This window comes from Camelus ferus, chromosome 9 (genome assembly GCF_009834535.1).
Source record: "Camelus ferus isolate YT-003-E chromosome 9, BCGSAC_Cfer_1.0, whole genome shotgun sequence".
Lineage (NCBI taxonomy): Eukaryota > Metazoa > Chordata > Mammalia > Artiodactyla > Camelidae > Camelus > Camelus ferus.
Window position 1 is genome coordinate 46,734,677 of NC_045704.1, and position 8,537 is coordinate 46,743,213.

Sequence of the window (8,537 nt, forward strand, 5' to 3'; positions counted from 1 at the left end):
AAATCTCCGCATTGCACTGACTTGTAGAGTGGGCTCCCGACCACTTTAGCATGGCCATTTTTAGTTTATAATAAGTAGCTCAAACTGAGTGCAGGGTTGAGATAAAGCCTTGAAATCTGCTGCACAGGAGTGAGAATAATTTACTTAGGCTCAATAACCGCCCTCTGTATTCCCCGTAAGTTGGGACAATACCTCCCTCATTCATGGTTCAAAAACCCATCCCAAGCCCTTCGGTAATATTCTTGTTTCTTAGTTTATCTTTCTTGTCTTATAACTTATATTTCTGCTCATTAAATTACGTAAGCCTGTTACGAGGCCCACAGCTTTAACGTCTTCCAGGCATTCTGAATGGTACTAGACTCTTCTTTATTATCCCCAGTCTGGCACAAAGTATAATCACCTTCAACACTACTATCCATGTCATTGTTGGAAATTGTCTTGTTCTCTTAAATGGCTTTCACTTTTTCCTTACTATCTTAGGTAGTTCCTTTTTGTTCCCAAACCTTACTCTCTAGAGGGTTCCATTCATCAGATTTTCCCAAGAGAAGTAATGAAAGGCAAAGGCCCGCCCCAGAGCTGGGTTCTTACTTTGGCCATGAGGGGTAGGGAGAAAAGACTCTAGTGGGTCACCACTCGCCGAGTCTAGTCCAGTGACTTGAAATTAATGGGACTGATCCAGGTCACTCTGAGAGAGGTGGGCACATTCCTCTTTCTAACCACGTCTGGCTGCATTTTTCACGGACCCAAGTCTGCCATTTTATTCTGAGCATTTTTTGGTTCCAGTCTCCTTGAGCATGATTCAGAATTACATACCCCATGCTCGCTGGTGAGTGGTGGTATGTAATAGTGCAGTCAATAAGAATGCAAGCTCTGAAACCTGACCACCTGGGTTCAAATCTCAGCTCAGACATTTATTAACTGTCTGACCTCAAGCGTACTAACTTAACCCTCATGACTCATTTGCCTTATCTGTACAATAGGGAATAATAGTACCTTCATCTTGGGGTCATTGCAAGGATTGAACACATAAAGGGTTAGTGCTTGGCCCATGGTAAGTCTTCATTCAGTGTTGGCTACATTCCAAATTTTCTGAGGAGTACCAGCAGCCCCTTTGCTGTTTTTGGTTGAGATAAACTGGTCCTTCAAAGACTGAAATTGCTCAAGCTCTCAAGGAGATGAGTGATGAGTACACCCATGTCTTCAGGTTGCACTTGACTTGGCAACATTTAAGCACAATCTTACGTCAAAACTGATAGTCATCCCCTGACTCAACCTCTGACAGCCTAGTATTATTTGGGGACACAGAGGCTCAGGAAATGGAAACATTGGTGTAAAAATTAATCAAACAATTTTATTTCAAAATTCTTACTGTTTCCTTATTGCTGCCCATAGACAGCAATTGCAGAGTTCTTCTGCAGTTTCCCTGGAGAAACAAGACCCTTGCTAGGGTCTCAGGGTGGACTATCAGCTCTGTGACCTCCAGACAGACTTTCAGCCAACCTCCTGACCCTTAGCTGCCGAACTGGGCTGCTTCACCACCGTGCCTACCTCACAAGACTTTTGCAAGCAACAAAGTAAAAATGTTTGAAAATACAATCATTGTTATTATGAAATACATAGCCTCTATTAAATTATCTTGAAATCAGAAATAATACTTTTTAAAAATTAATTTATTTCCTTATATTTATACAGAATGTTGCTACATACCCTTGGGGCACCCCATCTCTCCCATCTCACTGTCCTAGTTCTGCCCTTTTCTAATGCCCAAATTAAGCCTCACTTCCTCTAAAAAGCCAGCCCTGCACATACACACACAAACACATTAAACTTTCACTCTTTTGAACTGTTAGCTCACTTACTACTGTCGTTTTTCACTTGCTTTGGTATTTAATCATCAGTTGCAGAAAATGCAGACTTTTTCTATAAAGGTCCAGAGAGTAAATATTTTAGGCTTTTGGGGCCATACTGTCTCCATCACAACTGCTCAGCTCTGCTTACTGCAGCCCTTATAGCAGCACCTTAGACAGTACGTGAGCAAATGAGCATGACTGTATTTCAATAAAACTTTATTTACAAAACTGGTGAGCCCCAGGGACTGTAATTTGCAATTCCCACTCAATAGCCTGGCTTTGTTGTTGAAACCTTTATTTGTGCCTTTTTTAATCTACTCTATTAGATTGTCAGGACCTCAAAGAAGAGCATCTCTATTCAGTGTTTGTAATGCCCTGTTCCTCATTCCTCTCAAGCCCAGCACCTGGCTCAGTGCGTACACATTGGATTAAACTGCCTCATGGAAAAATTGTATATTTTTTGAGTGTGAATAGATGAGCTTAGGCAACCAAGCCAGGCCAAATGCCCTGAAGAATTAAATCAGGGAAAAGAGACACGTAGTCCTTACAGAATGAGAGGCGGCCACCTGCACGTCAAATACATGAATGTAGGAGAAGTGCTGCCCACAGAGCACTGTCAAATCCCGAGGGAAAAGCTGTGGAAAACACCTGAGGACCACATGTTCCTGGAATCTGAGCTCTGGGCATGAACGATGCCGTGGAAGACCAGGAAGATGGGCAGCCTGAGTCTTTCCTGAGGCCGTGGTCACAGCTGAGTTCACAGATGTTCTCTAGTGGCCACTCACTGTCATTCTAGAATTTAGAAAGATTTTACTATGGTTTCCAATTTACATTCATCTGAAAATTACTTTTATTTGTGGAAATATGACACACCAGGGACAGAAGTTTCAAATTTTTGTGAACATAAAAATCCCCTGGGGAAGGTTGTTTCCCATGCAGATTCCTGGGCCTTAGCCCAGAAAGGCAAATTTAGTAGGTCTTAGAAGGAGCCTAGGAGACAGTATGTACCAAACACCCGCTGTCACACTGTGCAAGGACGCAGGAACCAGACTTTGAGAAGTACTGCTCTCAAACGTTGGAAACCAATGCATTGCTGGCTGTATCCTGAGCACCAGCCTTAACCCTGGCACTGTCTAGGCACTTTGGGGGCTACATAGACATATAGCCTCGCCCACAAGGAGCACATAATCAAGTCTGGAAGACACCAGCATGATGACTAACTGAACACACTGGCTGGACCGCTCCATGGGCCCAGGTGGTGGAGAACTTTATGGAAGAAAAGTGCCACTCAGGCCCAACCTTAAAAGGTAACTGTGACTGCAGAGGGGAAAACATAAGAATCCTGAACAGGCAAAGAGGGAGATTTGTCTCAGAGCAGTTGGCTATAGTGTGTTTACATGAGGAATGAAGAGGCCCAGTTGGTGAAGCAGAGTGAGGCCAAGTTCTGGAAGGCACTAGAGGCCTGGCCAAGGAGCTGGGGCTTTGCCCACCAAGTGTGGGAACCCACTGAGAACTTTTGGACAGGAGATTGGCGAGCTGAGGTCAGTGCTGTGAAAGGATTAATCCGATAATAAGTCACTGGGAGCATTTTTGTAATGAAGTGACGCGTAAACAATGAAGCACCAGCGTGGCAGAAGTAGAGACCGGAATGGATTGGAACGGGAGGGAGACTAGAGGAGGGAGAACCATCGGAGCGTCTGGGATTGGCCCCCACAGCAGAATAAGCATGACAGGACAGAACTCCCATTTTCCTTAATACCTGTTTTCCTTAAAAGGGAAAAGCAATACTAATATCCTTTCTTTCCTACACTCATGATAAGAGAGGTGCTAACTTGAAAGAGGCCCTCAGGGAGCGAGGCATGAGGGACAGGAAGACAGCCGCCAGGGATTAGAGAAAATGCTGGTGGGATTTGGAAGAGCAGGGGGTGGAAGACCGCCTGTGCCCAGCCCTGTTTGGAGTTCTCACCCTCAGGGCCTCGTTTATGATCACTAGGAGAAGAAACATTGTTTCCCAGGAAATTAGTCCGCAAGGACATTAGAAACAGCCTTTCCAGTGATCACAAGGACGACTCAGGAAAACTTAGTAAGACACTTACCCAGATAGGGCGAGTTGTCATTGTGTAACAGTTGATAATCGTATACCCTGTGCTTTAGCATTTCTGGACCCCTTGGGATCAAGGAACTGAAAGATGAGTTAACATATTAGATATGATGGCCTTAACATATAAGGAAAGATGTCCCTAATAATGGAGTTTAAAGGAGAAAAATAACAAGCTTGGTCATCGTTTGATTCAGAGCTTTTGCCATGTATGTAACGAACCACCCCCAAAATCGAGTAGCTTCAAACAGTCAGTCGTTTCTCATACCTCTGCGGGTGGACTGGACGGGGCACCTGTTCTGAGTCGGACTGAAATGGACCGACAAGAATGGCCTCACTCTCACAGCTGGCAGCGGGCTCCCAGGCAGCTGAAGGGATGTTCCCCGCCCTCAGCAGGCTAGCCTGAGCTTCTCCACGTGGTGGCCTTGGGCTTTCAAAGGGCAATTGTCTCGATGCACAAGTTTTTTCAAGCCTCTGCTTGTGTCGCATTTGCGATTGTCCCTGTGGCCAAAGAAAGCCACCCAGCCAGCCCACAATCTGTGAAGACACTGCTCAAGAGCACAGATAAAAGGGGAGGTGGGGATGTAGAACCATTTTTACTACCCCAGCAGTGTGTGTCTAATACATCATGCACCCCTACAGGAAGTGACAATTTTCTGCTTAAAAGGTCTGAAAGGAGATGGGTCGAAGTTGGGCTTATGCTATACTTGTCTGCGTGTGAATGTTTGAAATATTGTGAAAGAAATTCATAAATATATATTACTGATTTTTAAGAGTCTTAAAAGGGAGGAGAAAGAGAAGGAAGGAAGGGAGGGAGGGAAGAAGGAAGAGAAAGAGGGAGGAAAGAGGAAAGAAAGGAGGAAGGGAAGAAGGAAAGAGAAAGCTCTCTTTGCTGGCATAGCCAATCTCATGACTTTGCATTGGCAGGACACTACCAGCCTTATAAAGACCCTAAACTTAGGTTGTCATCACTTGTCTTATAAAATAGCCTCCTCTCTCCCGATCTCCTGCGCGGGTCAGATTTCTGCCTGTGTGGAGGTGCTCAGTGGTATATGTCTAGGACCCTGTCAGAGAGCAGAAGCCCAAGTTTCCATTCCAGTGGTAAATGCTTGGACTGCAGACTCGGCCTTGGAAAGACCGAAGATGCAAACCAGCAACGCCCCGTTCTCAGGCCATAATTAATGTGCTATTTTTTTTTCAATCAACAAAGGATTACTAAAATACTGCATGATTTCCTTCAAAAATGTGACCCTCCCTTTCCTGTCTCATTTTTCTTTTCCTGGATCTGAACGTGGTTTCCATTGGCCTCATGAAAAAAGTTATTTCTGTTCATTTTCCTCAACTCATCTCTCAATCCCTTGATCTCAAGGGGTCCAGAAATGCTAAAGCCAACTGTTAGAGGAAATTTAGGGGGCTGCTTCTCTCACTCAGGGCTCTTCTCTAAAACACTTCTCCTTCTCCTCCTTGTGAAGCCAGTGGCTTCCTCTGCATCCCACAGCAAACCTCATGGTGTTATAAAAAGCCAACTAACTAAATAATGCCATAGGAATCTTAATGACTAGGGTCATTTGGCCAACAACATTACACAGTTTTTCCTCTCAGAATTCAAGCATTTAAAATTACAAATATCCCATCCAATTCAAATTTAATTACCACTGTTCAAACTTTAAGAAGTTTCTCATTTTCAATTATATAAAGTTGGAAATAATGAACTACTGCTGAAAAAACGGTGAGTTGATTCCTTTTTTAAGGGAGCGCAGGAAAGTGGTATAATTGTTCTCTCTTCCTGACAAAGGAATGTTACTGTTGCCTGGCCATTTCTTTGCCAAACTTCCCTAAATCACCCGGGTCAATGTCTCCACATTTATCATCAAGCAAGGATGAAGTTAACCTCTGATGAGTCCTATGTGTGATTCAGAAATAGGGACCATTGTTTCCAGAATGAAAGTCCCTTTCTGAGAGCTTAGCTGATTCAAGCTTTGACAATGGCAGAGGGCATTTTAAGTAAGAACTGGCATGGGAAATCCAGGACCTAACAGTTGCCATTAACCCACACTTGGAGCTACTTCTTCACCATCTGTTGGGTGAGGAACCGGGGATGCAGCACCTTAGTGGCTTCTAAAGGATCCCATTCACGACTTGTGCCCCTTCCTGTGAAAGGCTAGACTTTAGAGTCGGGCACATCTGACCATGCTTTAGAAACAAGGCTTCTGTGAAGGCAGGGTCCCAAGCAAAATCTTCCTTCAAGAGAGCCCTAACCTACTGGGTAGATACCTCCTTGAGATGATGATGGATTCATGGTAGCAGTTCTTTGAAGATCCATTTCAGTATGCTTTGCGATCTAGTCCATTGTCTCTAATGATCATCTCTGAGAAGGAAAAAACACAGTTTTTCTTTTAGTACCCCAAATCATTTCTTTAAATGGGACCTCCTCACCTGCCTCTCAAGTAGTTCTTAGAATGAGCCTGACTTTTGCATTACCAGAAAAGAAAGTTACATATAAATAAATATACGTATCTATTTGTATATGTATGTATACTTTATATAATAGTATAATGACCTGTATCTACAGTGTGTGTGTATGTGTATCATTATTTCACTAGCTTCTCTTTGAAATGGACTGCATCTTGTCATCACTGGCAGTTCTGTTTTCAGAAAGTTGAGAGGTTGGGGTGAAGAGTTTATTTCCACTCAGCTTCCTCTTGGGAAACCAGAGTCCCTGTGTCTAGGAGATTCTCCCAGTTTCACGAAGGAATTACCATCCTTTCTATTGACCACTAAAACCTAAAGCCCAAAGGATTATTTACTCTTAAATGTGTGCTGTTTTGGGTTTAGAAAGTGGAACTGTTTCTAAGGGTATATGTGCCAACTGAAAATAAAAAATCCTTTATCTTCATGCTGGAATTCTGTTGATCCTTCTTCATTTCCACAAGCTTACTTTTTTTTTTAATTGAATTATAGACAGTTACAATGTGTCCATTTCTGCTGTACAGTATAATGTCCCAGTCATACATATATATACATTTATTCATTTTCATATTCTTTTTCATTGAAGTTTCACAAGCTTACCTTTTAGTTTGTATTATTTTAATGGCCTCACTTCACACATCTCCCCCATTCTTCACCTGTCTTTAGTACTAATGAGGTTTTCTGAAGGTTGAGCATTTTGTATCTGACTTACGTTTTCCTTGGAACTTATTTAGCAAAATCTCAGGTTACCACAGTAACTCTCAAGAGGCCCAAAAATGTATTGGCTTTTTTCATACTCAACCTGCATCAAAGTCACCGCAGATGGCTGTAGAGATTCCCTAAGAATTACATGCAGGGCTGAGAAAAGAGCTGCCCACCCCCCTCATTCGATTCTTTCCATTTTAGTACGTCTTAGGGGAGACTGGACGGCAAACCTAGGAGAATGACAACATTGTCAGTGCTGAGTCTTCTTAGTATTTCAGACACAGGGAGAGACTGTCCAGTGGCTGTGTGTGGCCGGTCAGTGGTGCAGGAGAGAGAAGAGGAAATGGTGAAAAACGGAACAGGAAACAGATGGGAGACATGATCTCTCAAAACTCCCCAAATTCTGAAAAACCTCAGACCAGCCTGGTTGCTTGAAGATTAGGACAAAAGTAAGATCTGTGCATTTACCAAAGGGAGGCCAGCTGATGTAGGCACAGCAGAGAGTCACGTGGCTACCAAAGCTATCCGGCCGCAGTGCCCCTGAGGGAAGTGAGAGAGCAGGGCCATTTCTGAGTCCATTTGGGCCAGGAGGTGGGAAGCAGGCTTACCCTCTTGTAATGATTACCTCAATTCTAGCTCCACGTTGAAGGCTGAAATCTCTGCAATCATGGGATTGGGGGTTAAGAATGCTTCTTTCTTTGTTAAGAATTAAGAGGCATTTTACTAGGAATTAAGCCTGTAATGGTGGCCAGAGGAAAAGGACTCAGTCTTCTGCATCTGCAGCCTTTAGGGCTCATGTGAGGGAAAGGAGGGAGCCGAGTCTAGAATAAAAGGCTTGAGGTCATTTTCAGTGACACCCCCAAGGCAGAAACATCAAAGAATCTAAATGGCTTCCTTAAAATTCATCCCAAGGTGCAATGATTTGTCTAAAAATGATGCCCACGCTCGAGCTGAGAACTCTGGGAGAAATGAAGATGGTGGCTGTTTTCCCAGGTTGGTACAAACATCCAGGCTTGAATTGTCCTTTTCTTCGCTGGTTTGGCAAGTGAGGTGTTGGGGGAGGGGAGCTGATCGCTTCCCGACAACCAGAAAGTTGAACCTGCTTCTGGGGATATGCTAAAATCTGACAATCCAGCTGACGTCCTCCTCACAAAGCCAAAGAGAAACGCCATCCAAAAATCCCAGACACCCCTCCCCCTTGCAGGCAACTGCATTTCACTGGTGACCTTGCACAGCCTGTGGTCAGGAAAGAGCCTTTGAACACATCTCCAGAGCTGCGGCGATTAGAAGGTCTTTGATTACTCAGCTCAGCTGGTCCTCCCTTGCCTGTATTTCCCTTGTCCCCTCCCTCAGCCCCCTTCACCTCTCCCGGTAGCCCAGACAGCTTTTGTAACTGCAACCAATTTTTTTCCCCC